Source organism: Octopus bimaculoides, chromosome 14, assembly GCF_046866305.1.
Source record: "Octopus bimaculoides isolate indiv1 chromosome 14, ASM4686630v1, whole genome shotgun sequence".
NCBI lineage: Eukaryota > Metazoa > Mollusca > Cephalopoda > Octopoda > Octopodidae > Octopus > Octopus bimaculoides.
Genome location: NC_142941.1, coordinates 36348542 through 36374888, shown reverse-complemented (window position 1 = coordinate 36374888; position 26347 = coordinate 36348542). Strand labels below are relative to the sequence as shown.

At 34.3% G+C, this 26347-nt stretch overlaps 1 protein-coding gene and 1 long non-coding RNA gene across 7 annotated transcripts in view; one reads left to right on the top strand and one right to left on the bottom strand.

Moving 5' to 3' along the window:
• LOC106881593 (protocadherin beta-15) overlaps positions 1 to 26347 on the top strand; it is a 319651-nt gene that overhangs the window by 78089 nt on the left and 215215 nt on the right. For 2 of the 6 annotated variants that reach the window (XR_016244294.1, XM_089362700.1), the window contains exon 1: positions 1603 to 1827. The exons of 3 other annotated variants lie outside the window; for them this stretch is intronic. The gene's annotated coding sequence lies outside the window, so the exon portion shown is untranslated. Of the gene's footprint in view, positions 1 to 1376; positions 1828 to 26347 lie in introns of those variants that run through there. One more of the 6 variants, XR_016244291.1, reaches the window with a different exon arrangement.
• LOC128249440 (uncharacterized) overlaps positions 1 to 26347 on the bottom strand; it is a 349834-nt gene that overhangs the window by 237103 nt on the left and 86384 nt on the right. The gene's annotated exons all lie outside the window — the stretch shown is intronic.

Sequence of the window (26347 nt, the reverse complement as noted above, 5' to 3'; positions counted from 1 at the left end):
CATACAAATATATGTGTGTGTGCATGAGTGTATATATACATATATATTATGCATACATATACATAGACTCTCATAATAATGCATATATAAGTGCATACATACATGCATATATACATGCATACATAGATGAGAACAAATAAAAGTGATAAGTTTGCATTTATATTGACGTCTACTAAAAGCTAGGAGTGGCAATCACTCCTAGCTTTGATCAATTCAACCACTTAAACCATTGCATTGCTGATATTTAGTTTATTGACACTTGTACCAATACCATTCGCACACACAAACACACACACACACACACACACACACACACATGCTGCTGCCAGAGACAAATGGAACACTCAATCAACCATAACAGAACTCTGACACCATATTCACACATGTGTGCAATTAATAATAAACAATCATAGACTTTCTTGTGCATTTATGTCTGTGTACATATCTATCTATATATATATATATACATACATAAGGAGAGATAGACAGATAGATAAATAGATAGATACATATATTTATGTCTCCGTGTATGTACATATGTAAGTACGTATGTATTGCTGTATGTATGCCCCTATATAGATATACTTACATATATGTGTGTGTATGTATGTGTGTGTATGTGTGTGTGTGTGTGCATTCATGTACATAGGTAGGTGTGTGTGTATGTAATGTACTGTATACGTGATTTTAATTGAGATTTGAGTTTCGGTACAATTCAAACCAACCATTAATAAGTATTTGTATTTGTATACATAAAAGTTTTTAAATACATATATATGAATATAAACACACGTAAACATATGAATAAATACATACACAGACAGACAGACACACACACACACACAAACATACACATGAATAAATACAGACACATACACACACATACAGGCATATACATGTATATGTGTGTTTGAATCTTTATTCCACATTATATATACCTCTCGCTTGGTTTATATTTGTTTGTAAATTTGTCTCTGGTTCTCTCCCACCTCTCTACCTCACCATTCCAGTATTTCACAGTTTCATAGAGTATATTTTTATATGCATATATATTTCTTCATGTGTATTCATATACAAATATATAGACGTATAGATATTATGTATCTATATCCACACACAATTATAAATATGTATGCATATATTATTTGTGTGTATGTATCTACACACAGAGAAAAAGAAAGAGGTACATATATATATGCACACATATACATATACATAGGTATATATGTATATGTGTGTGTGTACATGAGTGTATGTGTACATATATAAACATATACACATATATGTAAGAGACTGACATAAATATACGTGTGTGTGTATGAATATACATATAGACACTCGTACACATATTCACAAATACACTCACTTGCAAAATTACACACATTACACACGCTTACACGTAACACACATAATTATGAGAGCAAACTGCTGGAGATCCAAATTCGTGACTTCGCTAGAATTCCCAGTTGAAGACATTTTAAATTTACATCTGCATAAACAGACTCGACTCTATTTCACGGTTCAGTGATTAGCGATAGGAAGGGCATCCAGCTGTAAAAACAATTGCTCCAATAAATAAACCATACGTACACCCAGTCTTACAAATATGGATAAATTGATGCAAATCAGCAAAAGAATTATATACTGCTATGCTAATATACGCAGGAATGGATGTACTTCACAACTTCATTTTAATCTTATACTCAAAGGAATAAGAAGTAAGAAGATATTCCTGTGTACACCTCTTAGTAATATTAGACAACACAGTCTCTCAGTACATTTCTAGGATAAGTTCTTTGCTCATAGAGATGAGAAACATGTTGGCTGGTAAGTACGTAACATTACTTTGCTTTACCTTGAAATCTCAATCCTCTCTGCAATATTAATAGTCATCAACTTCTTTACCTTAACTACAGATGTATTACTTTATATCTATCTATCTATCTATCTATATATATATATATATATATATATATATATATATATATATATATATATATATATATATATATATATATATATATATATATATATATATATATATATATATATATATATATACATATATATATATATATATATACATATATATATATATATATATACATGTATATATATATATATATATATATATATATATACATGTATATCTAGTTATCTATCTATTTGTTTGTCTATCTATCAATCTATTTGTTTGTCTATCTATCAATCTATTTATCTATCTATCTACCTATTTGTCTGTCTGTCTGTTTGTCTATCTATCCATCTATCTATCTATCTATCTATCTATCTTTATATACATACATGTGTGTGTGTGTGTGCATGCGTGTGTTTGTGTGAATTAGTGGTCAGGCTGTTGCACTCATAACTGCTAGACAGTAAGTTCAATTCCCAGACCAAGTGGCACATTGTGCTCTTGGGAAAAACACTTCATTTCACATTGCTCCAGGCCCCTTTCGATGAGGGGTGAATGTTGGCCTGCTTGAAGGCTAAACTGATGCAAAGTGTATTGTGACCAACAATGTGTAACAACATCCAATATTCTGGTCAGTTACATGCTCAAGTGGTCATGTATAGATTATATATATATATATATATATACACACACACACACAGATATATATACATATGTATATACATATTTGCATTTTCATATATATATATATATATATATATATATATATATATATATATATATATATATATATAATATACATATATGAATATGAACATACTATATGTATATATATACACGGAGATAGTTAGATGGACAGTTGCCCCTTAATTCTTGTCCTTTCTTTGGAGTCACTGTTTGGTATATATTGTCTTTTCTATGCATTGTCAGAGACTAGAAATTGTGTGGGTGTGTGTGTGTGTGCATGTGTGTGTGTGTGTGGTGTATGTGCATGTGTGTGTGTGTCTAGAGGTGCATGGCTTAGTCGTTAGGATGTTTCATACATGATCGTCAGCTTGTGGTTTCAATTCCTGGACCAGGTGACACATTGTGTTCTTGAGCAAAACACTTCATTCATATTGCTCGAGTCCACATGGCAAAAATGAGTAATCCTGTGATGGACCAGCATCTTGTTCAATGAGGAATATATATACCACAGATTCTGAGAAATGAGCCTTGCAAGCATATAGCTCAGGAAGGGCCTTTGATGCTTTATATATAAATATATATATATCACAGAGGCGAGTTCCTTTTGAGTGTTGGACCTAACGAAGACAAGTTCCTTTCCAGTGTTGGGCTTCACAGAGGCAAAGTTGCTGAGTTCCTTCCGAGTGTTGAGCCTCTTGGAGGCAATGACTGAGACCTTTTGCATTATGTCGTGCTTCAGAAGAAAACCCACCAAGCAGAGCAAAATTGCAGTTGTGGCAGATACTGGTGTAACACAAATGGCACTCATGCTGATGGCATCTAAAAGCACCCATTACATTCTCACAGTGGTTGGCATTAAGAAGGGCATCCAGCTGCAGAAACCATGCCAAATCAGATTAGGGTCTGGTGCAGCCTTGCCAGCCCTGGTCAATGGACGTTAAATGATGATGATGGTATATATATATATATATATATATATATATAACACACACACACATCCCGTGGTATAGTCCATTATAGCTTAAAGCTTCATATTTAGCTTGTGTAAAGCAATGATCAGAGGACTGACAAATACAATCAGTTTGTAAATGCATGTGTGTGTGTGTATATATATATATATATATATATATACACATGGATATATATGCATATACATACACACACACACACATATAATAACATCTGTGTGTCTACACCCATAAAGTTAAAAGAACAATATTATGCATTTATTTGCTTTTGCATCCATAAGTATATACCTGTATACATGCATATGTATATGTATATATGTGTGTGTGTGTGTGTGTTATTTGTGCACATAGGTCAGTGAGAGAATAGTCGTTATAGGTTACCATACAAGAGCCTAATTAAAGAAAACTTTAAATGTTTACTACGACCTCTACCTCTCTGTTTATGCATACATATATGTACATACATGCTTACAAGTATACATAGTTATATATTTATATATTGCATGTTTCTGTGTATCTGTATATTGATGTACGTAGGCATATGTTGTATGAATATATACATGTGTGCGCATATATATATATATGTATGTATGTGTATATATATATATATATATTCATGTATGTTAGCATGTGTGCAATACTAGTACATGTACCCTTGTATAATTGTTGTATGAATATATGCATGTGTGTACATACATGTGTGTGTGTGCATGTATCTCTGTATGCATGCATGTATGTCTATATATATGTGTATGTGCATGTGTATGTATATGTGTATGTCAGTGTGTATAATTTATATGCGTTTCCATAGTTTATAATCACATAAATATAGTTGATAATACATGGATTAACCTGATAAACACAAGTAACTTTACAAGCCATATATATACATCGAATAATTTAATTTCACATTGGCCCCCAATTCAATTATTTTCACTTAGATTAACTTAAAAATCTAATTTTTCAACTGATAAAAAATACATGCAAATTCAACTCACAGCTCAAATACTTCAGCCTTTTTTTCATGTGTTTATTCTGTTTTATATGCTGTATTTTTTATGCACATGCATGCTTATATACACACACACACATGTACACATAAGGAAGAAAAAAAAAACAATGTAATTCTTGAAAATTTGGAAGCCTTAAATTGAATCTTTCCATCTTTAACAAAGAATTTCTATATCTCGTTTGTGCTTGCGTATATGTATACACACATGTACACATGCATGCAGATATGTATACATATATAAATCTATATACATCTGCATTCACACACACACAGACACACATGTATATGTATACATGTGTGTGTGTATTTGTGTGCATGTGTGTGTATAAATATATATATATGTATGTATGTGTGTATATATATATATATATATATGCACACACATACATACATACACATGTGTGCATATAAGTACACATGATTTCTCTATGCGATATGTATGCCTAAGTGTAATTGCATTTGTTTTTGTTTGTACATTTTGTGTGTATGTGTCTATGTGTGCAATTAGTTGTAAATGTGTGTTTGTGTGTATGATACATTAGCCATGTATACCTGCTTATGTATATATGCACGTATGTGTGTGTGTGACTGAGATTTACTTGAAGTTCTTCATTATGAAACAATGCAATATATGTGTGTTTGCATATATATGTGAATGTATGTAAGCATGTTTGTGTGGATATCTGTAAAACACAAGGGTTGGGTTTGAAGACAATCAGTTGTTCATTTTCTCAAATATTCAGTTCTGTTGCTTAATAACAAATTAACTGTTTCCTGCTTAACGCTCCACTTCTTCTTTCCCACTCTTTGAACTGTTCAGTTCCCCTCTGTTTTCCACTCTCAGTTAATACAATATAACTACAGGTGTGGTCAGAATGTCAGAAAGTCCAATTTTGTACTTGAACAGATTACATAAATACGCCATCAGTCTATTTGTTCTGTCAAACAGGCATTATCCTCCATCTCTGTCTCCTCATCATTATCATTACCATAGTCATTTCTTCATCATCATCATCATCATTTTACATCCACTTTACATGCTGGCATTACACCTACTTTATATGCTGGCTTGTATCAGTGTGCTCTGAGTCAATTCATAACACTGTAACAAAATTTATATATATATATATATATATTTGTCTTCGGTCAGTAAGTGTTATTTCCTATTTGCTTCTATCTAGAAATCAAAGGAAATGACTACAATTCTCTTCAAACTTTGCTTTTGTGACTTGGGCATCGATGTTTTGAAACTGGTCTATTTTCCATTACATTTGAGACAAATTCAGCACTGAGTTGCTGAAGCAGAAATATCATTATAGCAAACATCTTGCTGAATACCATAGATTTACTTGTCAATTGCTTGATCATAACCACTTGAGCATGTCCCTTAGTGGTTGATCATGAGCAGGAGTAGTGGAGCAGCACCATAGCCATGGGTTGAGAGGGATTCTTTGGGGTTTGAAAAAATGTAACAAATATAAAGTTTGAAGGAAATATTAGCCATTTTTCATACTTTCTAGGGGTAATGAAATAGGAAATAATAGTAGCTACCCAAAGACAAAAGTTATGTCACACAATGTAATCAGTGTAATTAAACTCCTTGTCTTAGTTCAACAACTATATTTTACTCTCAATGTTTCATTTTTTAGTATATTTCTATAACTGGATAACAGTTATAACAGTTAATAGGGTTTACTGCCTAACAGTAAACCCTATTAAAGGGTATACTGAGGTTAAGAAAGATTTCTAATAGCTGATCTGGTATTCTACTTAGTACACAATGCTCCACTGACAAGACTTAATAAGATTGAAATATGTCTACAGTTGCCACCATAACTTTCAAAGATCACACTTATTTCCTTCACATTTGTAGGTTAATTTAATTTCTGAGTGGTTGAAATTCTAGAAGTTTCCTCCTTTGCCCCTTCTGAGAATAGTTATTAGTGACACAAATTAACGAGTTTCTTTACATTAGGTTTATAATTTCAATTAATTAATAATTATTTTTGGTTCACTGCCTCAAGTATGGTAGCTAGTTTTAACTATGTGTGCATGCATGTGTTTATGTGAATGGATTACACACATGCACGTGTGTTTGTGTGTGTGGGTATGTATGTATGTATATATATGTATGTATGTACACACACACACATATATATATATATATATATATATATATACCGGAGTAAGCACATGAAATGTGCAACAAGGTGGAAAAAAGAGTACTCAAATACCAGAGGTAGAGTAATATGCTTTATTTAAAAGCAGCAGAAATATAACAAAAAACTGTTACTCTGAGTTTCACATTCCCGTTCATCGGACAGTTTTGTTAGAAATGGGAGAGAAATGACGATGCAATCAAAACTAATATAAAATTAAAACACATGGATCTGTTTCATTGGTCAGATATAGATATATATATATATATATATATATATATATATATATATATATATATACCCATGCCAGCATGGAAGACAGACATTAAACAAGGATGATGATGATGATTGATATATATATATATATATAAATATCAGGGAGCAGTTGCTATTTCAATCTATAATGGCTACCTCTGAAGAGAAAAGGGCTACATAATCAGACTGTTACCTAACATTCTGTTGAACCACTAGTACGATACCAATTGGTAAGATTGGCCATAATGGATTTATAATACTGTATACTTCGATTAATATACCCACCCAACTAACAGATATAAGAGTGGATCTTTTCTTGACTTATAGACTCTTAGATGGGTCACACACACACATACATATATACAACTGTATGTGTGTCTGTGTGTGTACATATCTATGCATATATATATATATATATATATATGTGTGTGTGTGTGTGTGTGTGTGTGTGTGTGTATATATATGTGTGTGTGTGGTGTGTGTGTGTATACATATACACACATACACACACCTATATATATATACATCTGTGTGTGTGTGTACATATCTATGTGTATATATATATATATATATATATATATATATATATATATATATATTTATAAACATAATTAAGGGATCAGCAAGCATTTGCTTCACCATATACCGAAGTTCAGAAATAGCAGCTAAAAAAGCTGAGACTCCAACAGATAGCATCGGTTGCTATCTGTTGGAGTCGCAGCTTTTTTAGCTGCTATTTCTGAACTTCGGTATATGGTGAAGCAAATGCTTGCTGATCCCTTAATTATGTTTATAAATGTATGGCAACTTTTAAATAAGTTCTCCACCGATAATGGTGCTTGGTAAAAATTATTAATTGTTGATTTATTAATAAATTAATAAATTGATAAATCTTTGCCCTTTTAATTTGTAATAATTATTTATATATATATATATATATATATATATATATATATATAGATATATATATATATACACACACACACACACACATGTATATATATATCTACATACACCCACATATACATATATACATCTGTGTGTGTGTGTGTGTGTGTGTGTACATGTCTGTGTGTATATATATATATATATATATATACATACACACACACACATATGTACATATCTATGGATAAATATATCTATATACACACATATGTACATATATATATATATATATATATATATATATATATATATATATATATATATATATATATATATATATATATATATATATATATATGTATGTATATATATATATATATATATATATATATGTATGTATATATATATATATGTTTGCACCTGAATGTGTGAGTGTGTGCATGACTGCAGATGCATGTGTATATATATATGTATATATAAATATATATATATATGTATATATGTATGTATATATCTATATGTATATATATATATACATACATATATACATACAGATATATACATACATATATATAAATATTTATATATACATATATATATACACATGCATCTGCAGTCATGCACACACTCACACATTCAGGTGCAAACATAACTGTTTGACATTTTGTTAACTATGTTCTGCTATATCGTATGTTCAGGCAGGCAGACAACTTGCAAATGAACTTGGTAAGAAATTAGAACAAGCCCACAGTAAATAAGCATACACACACCACATATTTATTGGCATGATTGGATGCGCTCAACATGCGACAATTAAACCACATGGGTTTCGGCTCTGATGTTAAACACATAAAAGTTTCTGGCAATATGTTTGCTCCATGCTGGTCCTATAAGCTGCATCTGTTGGTTTCATCTATAGCATGACATCATGTGTTGCTAAATACTGAAACATATGTAAGAGTTGGAATAAAGAGTACCAATTTATGCCCATGTTCTTTTTTAGATATATATAAGTAAATGTGTGTGTGTGTGTGAATGTCTGTGCGTATATATATATATATATATATATATATATATATAAAAGTCAGTAAATGGTGGAGTTGTGTTAACCGCACATGGAGAAATAATAGGAAAATAAAAAATAATAATAATAAGGCAGAATGCTAAACTGAAAGCATATTTTAATATAGATGTGCATAAGGAGGATTAAAAAGGATTTCTAACCGGCTTTTATTGCCTGGCAAATTTTCAAGAAGAAGGGAAATGAAAATAATGTTTTTTACAAAGATATAAAAAATATATAAAAAAATAAATATACCAATACATTATATTGTCTTTGAGTTTTTAAAGGTCAATGGTAATCCATGTAGATAATTGTTAGATAGATTAGGATGTATGGAATTAAGAATCGTGTTGTGTTTAAAAAAGCTTGAGAGTTTGTGTTAAACAGGAAGTATGGTGTCAAAACAGGAAGTGTAAGGGAAGACAATTCTGTGGATTTTATACTCTTTAGTTGGAGTTCTGAACTCTTTGTCAACAGGATTGTCTTCCCTTACACACACTTCCTGTTAATCACAAACTCTCAGCCTTTCTTAAACAACATGATTCTTAATTCCATGCATCCTAATCTATCTAACAATTATCTACATGGATTACCATTGAACTTTAAAAACTCAAAGACAATATAATGTATTGGTATATTTATTTTTTTATATATTTTTTATATTTTTGTAAAAAACATTATTTTCATTTCCCCTCTTCTTGAAATTTTGCCATGCAATAAAAGCCAGTTAGAAATCCTTTTTAATCTTCCTTATGCACATCTATATTAAAATATGCTTTCAGTTTAGCATTCTGCCTTATTATTATTATCTTTTATTTTCCTATATATATATATATACATTATATGATGCATATATATATATATATATACATTAAATTCAAATTACGACAAACGTAAATAAACAAACAAAGTTTGCTTTTAGAAGCGTTGAAATGTCTTAGAAAGTTAAAGTGATTTTAAATTCTCAATCGCAGAATAATGCTAATAATATAGCCTGAACAGGATAAACTACCACCTACACTTTCTCTGCAAAATAGGGGTAGTTTATCCTGTTCAGGCTATACATATATATATAAATATAGACACAGGTATAGCTGTGAGATAAAGAAGCTCAGTTTGCAACCATGTGTTTTCCATTTTAGTCCCAGTGTACAGAACCTTGGGCAAGTGTCTTCTATTTCAACCCGAGGTTGCCAACTCATTTTTTGTGAGTGTATTTGGTAGACTGAAATTGTGTGGAAGCCTTTTGCACGTGTGTGTGTGTGTGTGTGTCTGTGTTTGGTCGGCCTGTGACTATAGTAGAAGACACTTGCCCACGATGCCACAACGTGAGACTGAACACGGAACCATGTGGTTGGGAAGCAAGCTTCCTACCATACAGCCACGCCCGCACCATATATGTGTGTATGAATGTATTCTTATTGACTTGCAAGGATGCAATGTAATTAAATCTACCAGATGCAATTAGTACAAACCATTTAATAGGTTTATTTTCTAAGCAGTTCCAGTTTTGTCCATCCACTTCCAATAATAAATCTCCCAATCTTACATTAATCTGAAGTTGTGACATAAAATAAAAACAAAAACAAAAAAGCCACACTTATTAAATTTTCCACACAATAGGAGTGAACCCTAAACCATGTAATTTCAAAACAGACTTCTTAACCATACAACCAAATTTGTTCTCATAATGTAAGACAAATAGATGCAAGAGGAAAATCTGAAATCAAATTGAAGTCTTGTGGGCTTGGCTTTGTCAGGAGATTATCAATGGCATTTTGACTGTTTCAAGACAAAGATAATCCATAAACTGCATAACTTGTGGAATCGATATTTAGGAGTGCATTCCTTCAGGTTTTATTCTTTTTATTTTTTAATATTTTTTGGGAAAGTTTTCTATTTTTATTTTTCCCTACTTCCTTCTTTTCCTTGTCTTTTTTCTTTCTTCTTCTTCTTCTTCTTCTTCCTCCCTTCTTACTATCTTTTCTTTCTTTCAGCTCCTTACAAATTAATTAAAGTCAGAGTTATGTCATTTTGATACTTTTTTTGTCCCATAAAGCAAAGGAACTCTAAAAGGAAATTAATCTAATAAAAAGCAGGACACTTAATTTAAGACAATCAATGGTTCATTAATTTTACACACATACACTCACCTCCTTACACACACCTATACACACATACACACACGCACACATTTGCAAATGTATGTATATGTACAAATATATATATGTATATTTATGTGTGTATTTGTGTGTATATATATATAATATATATATATATATATATATATATATATATTATATATGTGTATATACACACACATACATGCACACACACAAACACACATAATATACATACATACCTTTATTTTGGGTCTTCTTAACAGCATGAAATACAGTAGGCCATCTTGGAAGGAGTTGGATGTGACAGTGTGTTAACAGCAACAATGGCAATCAATGGTGGTCATTATTGTAATTGGTAGTGGTTATGGTATAGCTAATGGTTGGTGAAGAATTGGTTTTAGTGGTGGTTCTATGACAGAATGCAGGATAGAAGCAAAAGTCCCTATTTAGTAGAATGTTGAGTTGAGGGCTGAGTGAGGTGAGCAGTGGTGGTGGCTGTAGCTGTGATGATGATGGTAGAGAGGTGGTGGAAGGTTTAAAAATAGCAGTTGGTGGAAAAGAAGTTGCAGAGGAAGAACAACAACAACACCTCCCAGCTCCCATCCCCCCCCCCCAAATAATAATGGTTCCAAATTTTGATGCATGACCAGCAATTTTAGGAGTGGGTGTTAGCGAATTACATTGATCCCAGTGCTCAATGAGTACTTATTTTATCAACCCTGAAAGGTGGCCTCAGTGGAATTTGAACTCAGAACATAAAGATCTGGAGGAAATGTCATTAAGCATTTTGTCCAACATGCTAAGAACCCTGCCAGTTCACCCGCTTAGAAATCTTTAATAATAATAATAATGATAATAATAATAGTTTCAATTTTTGGCTCAAGGCCAGTAATTTCAGGAGAAGGGGTAAGTTGATTACATTGATTCTACTTATTTTATTGAGTCCACACGGATAAAAGGCAAAGACAGTCTCAACGAAATTTGAACTCAGAATGTAAAGATGGACGAAATGTCAGTTAACATTTTGCCTGATGTGCTAATAATTCTGCCAGCTAATAATAATAATGATAATGATTTCAAATGTTGGTACGATGCCAACAATTTGAGGTGGTGGGGGCGGATAAATTGATTACATCAACTCCAGAGTTCAACTGGTACTTATTTTATCAACCCCAAAAGCAAAGTTGACATTGGTGGAATTTGAACTCAGAACATGATGATGAACAAAATGGAGGCAGGAACTTAGAATGTAAAGAGCTGAAACACACACCACAAGGCATTTTGTCCAATGTGCTTAATGATTATACTGTATAGCCAGGATTTTGACTATGTGTGGTCCTCAATTATTAAAATATTTCCACTTTTAGCCAGCTAATTTGCGATGGTATACTCATGTATGTGTATATTATAAATACATTTATAGCCTAATGCTGTAGGGATTATCTGAACCTGTTGAGACTTACTGGCTTACATATGTGTGAAGGTCATGCAAAGAAGTGCTCATACAAACTCACACAAACTTTCAATCATTTCTCTCAGCATGAGATCACTGCCTCCACAGAATTGAATGGGCAGTTATGTTTCAAGTAGTTAAGTCATTAGGCTGTTGGCATATTAACTCTACTCTTTACTCTTTTACTTGTTTCAGTCATTTGATTGCGGCCATGCTAGAGCACCGCCTTTAGTCGAGCAAATCGACCCCAGGACTTATTCTTTGTTAGCCTAGTACTTATTCTATCAGTCTCTTTTGCCGAACCACTAAGTTACGGGGACTTAAACACACCAGCACCGGTTGTCAAGCAATGTTGGGGGAATAAACACAAACACACACATACATATATACGACAGGCTTCTTTCAGTTTCCGTCTACCAAATCCACTCACAAGGCTTTGGTCTGCCCGAGGCTATAGTAGAGGGACACTTGCCCAAGCTGCCACACAGTGGGATTGAACCCGGAACCATGTGGTTGGTAAGCAAGCTACTTACCACACAACCACTCCTGCACCTATATTAAGCTGAAGTTTTGTAATAAACTCAAGCCGATACTTTCAGAGTCACAACAATTCACTTAACCTACCTAGGTACTTATGACTAGTTATCAACCAGTTAAAACAATAGAGGAAAACTAGAAACTCTAGTTTCAGTAATGTGATCATAGTAGCCCATGTATTTGGAAGGGGAGTAAATAAACAGATGATGTTTATTACAATTATCAGTGACAAGGTAGCAGGAGAGTACTTTAAGTGGTACTACATCCTTATCGTCAACATCGTCATCATCAACACCATCATCATCTACATCATTATCATTGGTCAGCGTTATCATCACCTTTGTCTTCATTATCATCATCATCTCCTCTAGTGTCTTAGCTTTGGCATGGACTCTATACCTTGTTGCCCTTCTTAATGCCAATGTCTTTACAGAGTGTACTGGCTGCTTTTAAGTGTTCCTAACACCAGCAAGGTCTTCTCACAGTTTGCAAATTTGAAAGACTAAAGAGCCTAAAAATTCCTCACAAATGAAAGGAGAATAGGTGAGATGGAGACAGACTGACAGAGAAATCATTTTCGATGAGATGATGGGAAATGGTTGAGTATGATAAATGGAACAAACTTTTTGTAGTGGAGAGAGTTTACAGAGAAGACACTGTTAGGAGAGGGAGCAGGGAAGAGATGGAGACAGGGAAAGTGATTAGTGTCAAGGATTATTGAAAAAGAGAGTGACAGAGAGGTTTGTGTAGGGGATATTCAGTACTATCCTATAGGTGAAAGGTGTGGAAGGGAAAAAGGAGCACAATAAAGAGCAAGAGATAAGAGTTGCCCTGAAGTTATAAAAATTTACGTCTTTCCATAAATAACACTAAGTTATGCTATTGAACGAAAGGCATTCACACTGTTTGACTAAAACAAAAGATATTAAACTCAGTCTTGTGAATGATATGAAAATCATGGACACTGCACTATAAAATTCTCATTTGAAATGTACATGAAACCGTCTGATTTTGCTGACCAGTTCAGTCATATTGCCTTGGCAAAAATGAACATAAAACATCCAATTTTCACTGCAAACTTTGCAAGGATAACGAGTTATGAGAGAATTAAAACGAAAATGGTTTATTGGCTTAACGGTATTTATTCCTTTAAGAAAAATCTTTGGACATTCATGTGACTATCACCTGTAGAAGATCGATAAATCTTCCATACCACTCATAGCACTCATTTTTAAGTAGCTATCATATAAGTCCAGAATTTTCTAGTTTCACTGCATATCATAAAGTATTGCAAAGAATATTTGGACAGAGATATTTGTTCCAGTGTATTTAATGAATTCCCAGCTATTCACTCAAATACTCTAATTATATTCTTACATTAATCTCTACCAAAAATACATATTTTTCTTTTCCTGTTTTCTGTTTTTTTTTGGAATTAGGCTGGAATAGAAAAAGACATTATTTAAAAATTTTGGTCTTTTGTAAATTATGAACTTCTTAGATATGGTGCTATAAATGTGTGAGTGTGTGAGTTCGTGTGAATGCTTGTGTGTGCAAGTATATATTTGTGTGTGTATGTGTGTGAGTATGTGTGCATTTGCATCGATATATATATATATATACACACAGACATTGTGTGTATGTGTGTGTGCATGCTTGTATACTTTTGTGTGTATGTGTCCATTTGCATACTTACAAATCCATCAGTCATGAATGAACATGGGTGCACCTAACGTTCCCTCTGGGTTACAAGTCTCGGCGGAAAGTCGCCTCACTGGCAAACGCACAACCTAGGGCTGTTTTTATGGAAGACCAGCAGTCGCCCATACATACCAGCTTCCCACCGATTTTATCCAAAGGAAAGATAAAGATACAGCTTGGCACTAATGATGTTGCAACTCGTTTCTACAGCTGATTGAACTGGAGCAACGTGACATAAAGTGTCTAGCTCAAGAACACAACACACAGCCCAGTTGAGGAATTGAACTCACAACCTCAAGATCGTAAGCTCGATGCTCGAACCACTGAGCCATATATATATATATATATATATATATATATATATATATATATATATACATACACACATACATAGGAAAATAATAATAATAATAATAATAATAATAATAATAATAATAATAAGGCAGAATGCTAAACTGAAAGCATATTTTAATATAGATGTGCATAAGGAGGATTAAAAAGGATTTCTAATTGACTTTCATTGCTTGGCAAATTTTCAAGAAGAGGGTAAATGAAAATAATGTTTTTTACAAAAATATAAAAAATATGTAAAAAAAATAATTATACCAATACATTATATTGTCTTTGAGTTTTTAAAGTTCAATGGTAATCCAAGTAGATAATTGTTAGATAGATTAGGATGCATGGAATTAAGGTAACAGACATAAACTTCCTGTTGACAAAGAGTCCAGAACTCCAAGTAAAAAGTATAAAACCCACAGAATTGTCTTCCCTTACACACACTTCCTGTTTTGACACCACACTTCCTGTTGACAAAGAGTCCAGAACTCCAACTAAAGAGTATAAAACCCACAGAATTGTCTTCCCTTACACACACTTCCTGTTTAACACATAAACTCTCAACCTTTTTTTAACACAACATGATTCTTAATTCCATGCATCCTAATCTATCTAACAATCATCTACATGGATTACCAATGAACTTTAAAAACTCAAAGACAATATAATGTATTGGTATATTTATTTTTTTAATATATTTTTTATATTTTTGTAAAAAACATTATTTTCATTTCCCCTCTTCTTGAAATTTTGCCATGCAATGAAAGCCAGTTAGAAATCCTTTTTAATTCTCCTTATGCACATCTATATTAAAATATGCTTTCAGTTTAGCATTCTGTCTTTTATTATTCTTATTATTTTTTATTTTCCTATTATTTCTCCACATGCAGTTAACACAACTCCACCATTTACTGACTTTTATATATATATATATATATATATATATATATATATATATATATATATAGGTGCAGGCAGGGTTGTGTGGTTACAAATCTCATTTTGCATCCACATGGTTTTGGATTCAGTCCCACAGCATGGTACTTTTGGTTACTGTCTACTACTACATCCCAGCTTTGTGAGTGAATTTTGTAGACAGAAACTGTGTGGAAGCCAGTAGCTTGCTTACCAACCACATGGTTCTGGGTTCAGTCCCACTGCGTGGCATCTTGGGCAAGTGTCTTCTACTATAGCCTCGGGCCGACCAAAGCCTTGTGAGTGGATTTGGTAGACGGAAACTGAAAGAAGCTCGTCGTATATGTGTATATATATATATGTGTGTGTGTATATGTTTGTGTGTCTGTATTTGTCCCCCCACCATCACTTGACAACCGATGCTGGTGTGTTTACATCCCCATAACTTAGCAGTTCAGCAAAAGAGACCGATAGAATAAGTACTAGGCTTCCAAAGAATAAGTCCTGGGGTCGGTTTGCTAGACTAAGGGCAGTGCTCCAGCATGGCCACAGTCAAATGACTGAAACAAGTAAAAGAGATATACATGTGTGTGTGTGTCTGTGTATGTGTGTGTGTGTGTGTGTGCATATGTGAGTGTGTTCATGTATGTGTCTTTGTGTTTGTCTTTCTCACCACTTATCAACAAGAGTTAATTTATTCACAACCCCATAACTTAGCAGTTCAGCAAAAGCATCCAATAAAATGGGTAACAGATTATAAAGAAAACAGTACTGGAGGCAATTTGTTCAACTCAACCCTTTAAGGTGGTGCCCCGACATGGCTACAGTCCAATGACTCACACAAGTAAAAAACAGCCGATATCACACACACACACACACGTAAATGTCATAAATGTTATGACAGCAATCCACTTTCTGTTCAGTGTCTGATTGGCTGAAAGTTAATGGAAATTACTTTAAAATATTCTTAGGAAAGTAGAAAAAAATGACAAATGACCCTAAGGTAACATATGAAGACAACAAAAACAAAAGCAAAATTTGGTAAGTTCACTGCTTCAACTTAAAGGAATTCTTCAGCCATGCATGCACCTTCCATGTTAATCTTCAGTAGATGCCACTGCTCGGGCAGATTCGCTATAGAAAAAAACTTTCAAAGCTACAGAAAATAATGGTTTTGACATTAAAATTAATATAAAGAATTTAATTCTGTTGCTTTTCTTATTTATTTATGTATTTATTTATTTGTTTTTGGCAGAATTATTAGAACATTGGAAAAAATGCCAGACACTCTGAACTCTGAGTTCAAATCGATTACAATTTTATTCTGGTGGGCCCTCATAGCGATTCGATACCTAAAAACTGCTTTCAAAATTCCTTTTTTTTTTTTGTTTCACTTATTCATTTGTGTTGGTTTACAATAGTGCTCACTATGAGAACAAGTTTCAGTGGCTGTAAATATGTTAAACTATGTAAAACATTAGAGAAAGAAACCTAGATGTTTCTTGCAATAGATACATTTAAAGGGAAATTTTTTTTATGAACCTTTAAAATACTACTATTTTGCTTGTGTGGATCCCCCAAAATCTTATATGGACCACCAGAGGTCTCATGGACCCAGGCTGAGAACCACTGATCAAGCACAAAACCACATTTCTCAATTTTACATTTCTTAGTTGAGGAGTTTTGTCCTGTGAGTTATTGGTGGCCATGGCATGTAAAATGTATTTAGTACACTCTGTAGAGTGGCTGACATTAAGAAGGGCATCCAACCATAGAAGCCAGGCCAAAACAGATGTTGACACTTAGCACAGTCCTCTAACTCCCTAGCTTCTGTCAAACTATCCAACCCATGCCAGCATAGAAAACAGATATTAAATGGTGATGATGTTGATGAAGATTTGAAATATGAATATATACAGTATACAAAAGTACTATAGTACATATAATTACATACTATATATATATATATTCTTTTATTCTTTCACTTGTTTCAGTCATTTGACAATGGTCATGTTGGAGCACCACTTTTAGTTGAACAAATTGACCCAAGGACTTATTCTTTGTAAGCCTAGTACTTCTTCCGTCTCTCTCTTTTGTCAAACTGTTAAGTTACGGGGACGTAAACACACTAACATCAGTTGTCAAGCAATGGTGGAGGGACAAACACAGACACACAAACATACACACACACACACACACACACACACACATATATATATATATATATACCAGAAGCATTGTGTAAGTATGGTTGACAAGATTAAGATTCAGTTGAATTAGGTACTTAAGTTGAAGCACCAAATCAGTCCGGTATTATCCGCACAGCTTGAAGTAAGATGAATAAAATCAAAATAAGCAACAGGATAACCAGTAGTAATGCAGTACGACCATTTCAAGGGAAATTAATGTCACCCCTACCCTACCTCTTTTATAGACATTTGCTATTATGTAATTGACTCTTTCTAAAGTTTTGTTTCTTTTTCTTGTGGGTTGTGGGGAACCTGTGATAGGAGGAAATTTATGACCAACAGCCAGCTTATGAGCTGTCAACTCACTTTGCTCTTTATTCTAAATATACACAGTCTTTTAGTCTTAGATTTTGCTGATAAGAAGATAGATAAATTGGAAATGAATTACAACCCTATGACCCCCACTGTGTTCCATACCACTCTAAAAATTGTAGTTTCTGTTCTTCTCGTAACAATTCTAGCTACAATAGTGACATGAAATTTTTCCTCTTACTCTGTTAAAATATTTAAGAAAAATTATATTAATATATTTTGTCTGTTGAAGATCCATATTTGTGCAGCTGAAGATTGTGCAGGATTTAGAGTGATGTAATAATTGCATTGTTCAATTAAAGGGAACCACCTGAAACAGTCGTACTGCATTACTACTTTATATCCTATTAATTATTTTGATTATATATATATATATACAATGGGCTTCTTTTCAGTTTCCATCTACAAAATCCACTTATAAGACTTTGGTCAGCCTGAGGCTATAGTAGAAGATACATACCCAAGGTTCACATAGTGGGACTGAACCCGACCATTTGGTTGGGAAACAAACTTCTTACCACACATCCACGCCTGTGCCTACAAGTGATATATAAATACATGCAGACATGGTTGATTGGTAAGAAGTTTCTCAACCACATGGTTTCAGGTTCAATCCCACTGCATGGCATCTTGGGAAAATGTCTTCTATTATAGCCCTAGACTAACCGAAGTCTTGTGAGGGGATTTGGATGTTTGTGTTTCTGTCTTGACATCACATGATAGTTATAAATGATTGTCACTGATATAAAAGCAGTAATACTCCAATATTCTGCAAGAACGAGTCTGACAAAGGGGAAATATTACCTTGCTTGGAAACAGGTAAGGGTTGGTGACAGGAAGGGCATCCAGCTGTAGAAAATGTGTGCTTCAATAAACTCCATCGGACCCATTGCAAGCATGGAAAAGTGAATGTTAAAACAATGATGGCAACAAACAACAATAATAGTATATATATATATAGTGCCCCTGGACTGGCTTGTGTGGGTGGCACATAAAAGACACCATTTCGTGCGTGGCCGTTTTCGTGCGGGTGACACGTAAAAGCACCCACTACACTCTCTGAGTGGTTGGCGTTAGGAAGGGCATCCAGCTGTAGAAACTCTGCCAAATCAGACTGGAGCCTGGTGTTGCCATCTGGTTTCACCAGTCCTCAGTCAAATCGTCCAACCCATGCTAGCATGGAAAGCGGACGTTAAACGATGATGATGATGATGATATATATATATATGGAGGCGCAATGGCCCAGTGGTTAGGGCAGCAGACTCGCGGTCGTAGGATCGCGGTTTCGATTTCCAGACCAGGCGTTGTGAGTGTTTATTGAGTGAAAACACCTAAAGCTCCACGAGGCTCTGACAGGGGATGGTGGTGAACACTGCTGTACTCTTTCACCACAACTTTCTCTCACTCTTACTTCCTGTTTCTGTTGTGCCTGTAATTCAAAGGGTCAGCCTTGTCACACTGCGTCATGGTGAATATCCCCGAGAACTACGTTAAGGGTACACGTGTCTGTGTAGTGCTCAGTCACTTGTACGTTAATTTCACGAGCAGGCTGTTCCGTTGATCAGATCAACTGGAACTCTCAACGCCGTAAGCGACGGAGTGCCAACAACAACAACAACAATATATATATATATATATATATATGCACGCATTTAAAGAACAGCGTGGAAAATGGGCATTAAAGGATGGTGATGATGATGATGATGAAAGAGATAGATAGATAGATAGATAGACAGACAAACAGCTACAAATGGCATATAACTTCATACATTTTATATGTATTACTATGTACTGTATATAACTATGTATGGTACATATACACACAGTGACATCCTCAGTAAGATACAAAGTCTTCATTATAAAATCATTAATTAAAGAAAACGAACTTATTACCCTCCAACACTACACTATCAATTATAGATGCTGCACAAATCAAACAAAGCTTAATTAACAGACTGATACAATAAATAACTAAATAAATAGACAAGTAATAATGATAATAATAACAACAACAACAACAATAAAATGGATAATAATATTAAGAATAACAACAATAATAATAGTGTGGGTTGCTACAGCTGCCATATGACGATGATGATGATGATGATGATGAGGATGATGAGATGGATGAGGAGGAGGATGTTGTATCTATCAAATCAATCATGAAATAAATAAAAGAACCATTTGATACACCACAAAGTAAACACCCACACACACACACACACACTCACACACTTATTGACAGACATAGATAAATAGGCAAAGACAGAACACACACACATACATACACACTAAATAGAAAGATTCAGAGACAAACACACAGACACAGAGATATACACATGCTGATCATGTAGACGCATAGCGACAGACACACACACACATCATGACAGATAGACAGACACACACAGACACAGATACAGACACACACATTAAACATTTAGACAGATGCTCATGATAGACAGATAGACTGACTCATTCTCAAATACATACACACATCAGACTGATAGATAGATAAATACACATACACATAGACACACACACACAAATATACACATCCGTACACAAATGCGTACATATATAAGACAGATAGTCTGAGATAGACATACATACATACATACATACATACATACACACACACACACAAACACATGCCACAGAACTCGACACTGATTGACAGATGGATAGATAGATAAACATTAATGCAGACACACACAAGCATACACATACACACACATGCACATGCATGCACCCACCAGACACAAATAGACATGAATAGACAGATGAACAGTAAAGAACACACACACAAACACACACACACAAGTATGCATACCAGAAAGACAGATGAAGATAGACTCAAATAAACAGAGGCACACACATACACTGTCAGACTTACATACACAAGATGTGAATGTACAAACACAACCACACATGAAAAGTCATACACACACATCTTTCTCTTGCATACACAGCTTCACACAAAGAAAACTATCTATATTGGCATAAACACACACATAGACAATTTGTTGTCAAGTCAAATGAACTGTTACTATAAGGTGACGCACTTCGAGGAAAGTTAGAGTACACTGGCAACAATAGAGTAACTCTGACAATAGAGAGTACATTAACATTGACAGAGTACACAAACACCAATGAACTATATTAATTCTGATAACACTGATCTAGCTGCAATTGTTTTTATTGTTGCTGTTGCTGCTTTATTACCTCTGCATTACCGATGGCAGAGGTATTGTTTTCAGTTGTATTTGTTTGTTTGTTTGTCTGTGGAAAAATATATCTCAAGAACCGCTGGATGGATTTGGATGAAACTTTCAGAGATGTTTGGCCTCATGACTAGCACAAACTGATTATATTTGGGGATTGATCTGGTACCGGACAAGGATTCTGAATTATTTTATGGGTTTATTTTACTTAATTTTTGAGAGCAGTCAGGTTCATTTTTAGTATTCTCATTTGTGAGAGCAGTTGAGTTTATTTCAGATATTCTCATTTTAAAAATCATCTCTGGCTAATCATTGAGAGGACGTTAGTGTTGCCTTGGTGGAGGTTTGTGCTCTCTGAGTGCTCTTGTTATTATTGCAGCTATTGTGCTGTAGTTGGGATAATTGCAATAAGAAAATTTTCATCCTCTTTGCCTGAAGTAAGGAAGGCCTCTGGTGATCAGTGCTGCCACAGACCTAACACTTTGGCCTCTGACCTTTGTCCACAGTTCTTAATGGGTCTTCACTCTTCAAGGATCTTTTGCATGTTTTTCAGGGATAAACTGCATCTGCACCTCTTCTTTTGCTAGTTTCTGTGAACTGGAGTTCAATCTCAACTGGGAAACTTCAGCATGTTTCTCCAAAATCATGCTGAAATATTTTATAATTATATCACATTGTACGTTGCTAAACATCCTAATTCACCACCCCATATACGATGGTACTAATAGATACTTTTCAGAGTAGCATGTGGGTAGCTGTTGTTGTTGTTGCTGTTGTGGTGGTGGTGGTGGTGGTGACGGTGGTCCCATTAATAATTATTTTGTTTTTTGTTGCTGTAGTTGCAGCTAATGTTATCTCCTGTATATGTAGTGATGTTACATTGGCAGCTAAGCTGTTCTTGATCCCAGAAAGAAGCAGTCAAACTCGACTTTGTTGTTCCCTTCCCCTGCTTTGAATTGGCTCTCTACTCCTCTCTCTTTCCCATCTTTCTTTCATCTAAAAATTAAAATATTTCTTTATTGGAATCTATGGTACTATTCTATCAACCCTGAAAGGATGAAAGGCAAAGTTGACTTTGACAGGATTTGAACTCAGAACATTAACATCCAGAAAACATGCTGATAAGCATTTTGTCCAGCATAGTAATGATTCTGCCAGGTCACCACCTTTAAGGGTTTCGAATTTTGATGTAAGGCCAGGAATCATTGGGAAGGGATAAGTTGATTACATCAAGCCCCGTACTTGACTGGTACTTTATTTTATCAACCTCAAAAGGATGGAAGGCAATGATGGCCTGAGCAAGGTTTAAACCTAGGATGAAAAAGTGTCATATGAAATGCTGATAGGCATTTTATCTGATACATTAATGATGCTACCAGCTTGCCACTTGATCTTAGAAAAATACTGAGAAGTGATGTGTAATTCAGAATTCCTATAACTATACACACACACACACACACACACACACACTTCAGACTGGGATTCCCCTATGTGTACAACCAGATGAAGGACCAATTGCAATAAACTGCAGAGACAGACTACTCTCTTCTTCAATGGGGAGTGTTTTAAGCTGTCTTTTGCATACCTTGAAAACCAAGTTTAACTCCAACCTTATGAATCCTAAGGCTCATGACAGAAAAGATACATAGCAGGTGTGCTCCTTCATTTCAGGTGTGTCTGATCAAAAACAGAAAGATTTATATTAAAATCTCCAGTTTCCATGCAGGAAACACCACTAATATGCATACGCCAAGCACACACACTTATATGTGTAAATGATGGAGAAAGAGAAAAGATGAGAATAAAAGACTTGATGAGAGAGAGAGAGAGAGAGAGAGAGAGAGAGAGAGAGAGAGGGAGGGAGACGACAGAAAGGGAGAAGGAGAGATAAAGAAAGATCATATCTTTTTTAAAATGTTGATATATGATATAGTTATAGAAAGACATAATAAACTTTCGTGTGGCTTTCGTCTATAGAAGGAATATTCCGTACACCATCTCACTCATGCACACATAAGCACACACACACTCCTACTTTACAAGGAAACCTAATCCAAGCGACAAGAGTTGTTGCCCTTTATTCTCAATTATCTGTGAGCATGCTGCTAGGAGCGTGTGCTTCGGTATATGTGTGTGCATATGTATGTTTAAATATATAACAGTCTTAATCTGACCAACTCTATTATACATACACACCTAAACATGTATGTATGTATGTGGCCACAGCTCATGAGCTGAAACTAGATAAAATGAAAATGAAAAAATGAAAATACTATATATATATATATATGTATGTATGTATGTATATTATATATATGCACCTCTCATTTTGCACGTATACATATATACATATTTTTGTATTTGCTGTATTTAATATGTTTGATGTATCTAATTGGTTGTATGTATATGTATATATATATATATATATATATATGTATATATATATATATATATATGTATATATATATATATATATATATATATATATATATATATATATATATATATATATACACACACACTCACACATGCAGCATCACACACATTGTACGTAAGTGGCAAACTGACAGAGTCATTATAACATATGATGGAATGCCTTGTGGCATTTGTTCAGGCTTTCTGTAATCTGAGTTCAAATCTCAGCAAGGTCAATTTTGCTTTTCATCCTTTTAGAGTCAATAATAAAGTATCAGTTGAGTACTGGTTCTTCTCTATATCTCTCTTAATCACTCACACACACCAAACACCTCTTTTGTCTCTCTCTCTCTCTCTCTCACCTTCCCTATCTGTCTATTAATCAATCCCTTTTTTTTCCATCTCTGGAAGAAATCAACTATGCTTCGACATGACAAAGGTTGAGCTCCACCAGTTTAAATGTCAAAGACACTCCATATATTCCAATGCCTCCCTCCCATCCATTATGCCATCAGGAGTTTAGAGCCCAAGACAAGACAAGGCACACATTTTCATCATCACAGCTATCGCTGTCTTAAGGAGCTTGCATCCCAACCCCGGAGTCTTGGTTTCAGTTCCAGTGTCTTCTACTTCAGCCTTGGACCAACAACAGCCTTGTGAGTGGAAATAGTGGACAGGAACTGAAAGAAGCCCATCGTGTGTATACATACATACACAATGGGCTTCTCCCAGTTTCTATGTAGTATATATATGTTACATAATACTGTTTATATATATATATATTATTATGTTATGAGAGGTTACCCAAAAGATACTGGAATTTTACAATGTTATTTTATTCACTTAGTTTTACATGTTTACTCTTTTATTGCATTCAAAGTATTCTCCATTTGAAGCAATGCATCGGTCCAGATGCATTTTCCACTGTTCAAAGCATTGCTGGGACTCTTGCAAAGTGATACCTTTTAACGTATCTGTTGTCTTTTTCTTCACTTCTTCCACATCTGCAAATTGCATAGCACCAGCTTTCATCACCAGTAATGACCTACAAAATAAGGCCCTGATCAACTTCCAACTATACTTTCAGTTCACAACATGCATTCAGTTGTGACTGTTTTTGATCTTCTGTGAGCAAGTGAGGCACAAATTTTGTTACAACTCCTTTTATTCACAATTCCTTGCTCAAAATTCGCAGTCAGGAACTCCAGGACACACCAGTCATATCAACAAGTTTGTCAATTGTTCAGTGACGGTCTCCCAAGATCAGTTCATGAATGTTTTAATTGACTGATGTACTGTTGACTGGTATTTACTTCTCAAAGGCAGCGAGCTGACAGAAACGTTAGCACACTGGGGAAAATGCTTAGTGGTATTTCATCTATCTTTACGTTCTGAGTCCAAATTCTGTTGAGGTCGACTTTGTCTTTCATCCTTTCAGGGTTGATAAATTAATCACCAGTTGCATCACACTGGATCGATCTAATTGACAGCCCCCTCCCCCCCCCAAAAAAAATTTCGGGTCTTGTGCCTAGAGTAGATAAGAATTTATTTCTCATAGGAAGATAGAAGGTAAAAATTGATCAAGTATAAAGAGACTCAATCAGATGTTACAAGGTATTTTTGTTTGACATATTGATTCTCCTATACCTCTTAATATGCATACACATACATTCACATACACTCTTACGTATGTAAACATGCTCATGTGATATATAACCAGATGCTCTTCCTGTCACCAACCCTCACCTGTCATATTTCCTTATGACCAGACATGTTTTCCATGACAGACTGGAAATGAACAACCTCATATATATATATGGTGATGCTCATTTACAACCATTATGCAATGTCTAGACAAGGATACACATACACACAAACACACACATTTTATGGGCATCATATATGTATATGTGTATATGTAACTCTTCGAAACACTTAGTTTTAGAATGGTGGCAGCTGATGAAGGAAATGTTCTCTATGTGGCCTGTGTGTTTTCTGTACTCCGTTTATCATTTTGTCTACATTTTTTTTGCAACGTCCTGTACCCAGATATGCATCTATATATACATGTAGATGTAGGTATGTACATACATCATCATCATCATCATCATCGTTTAACGTCCGCTTTCCATGCT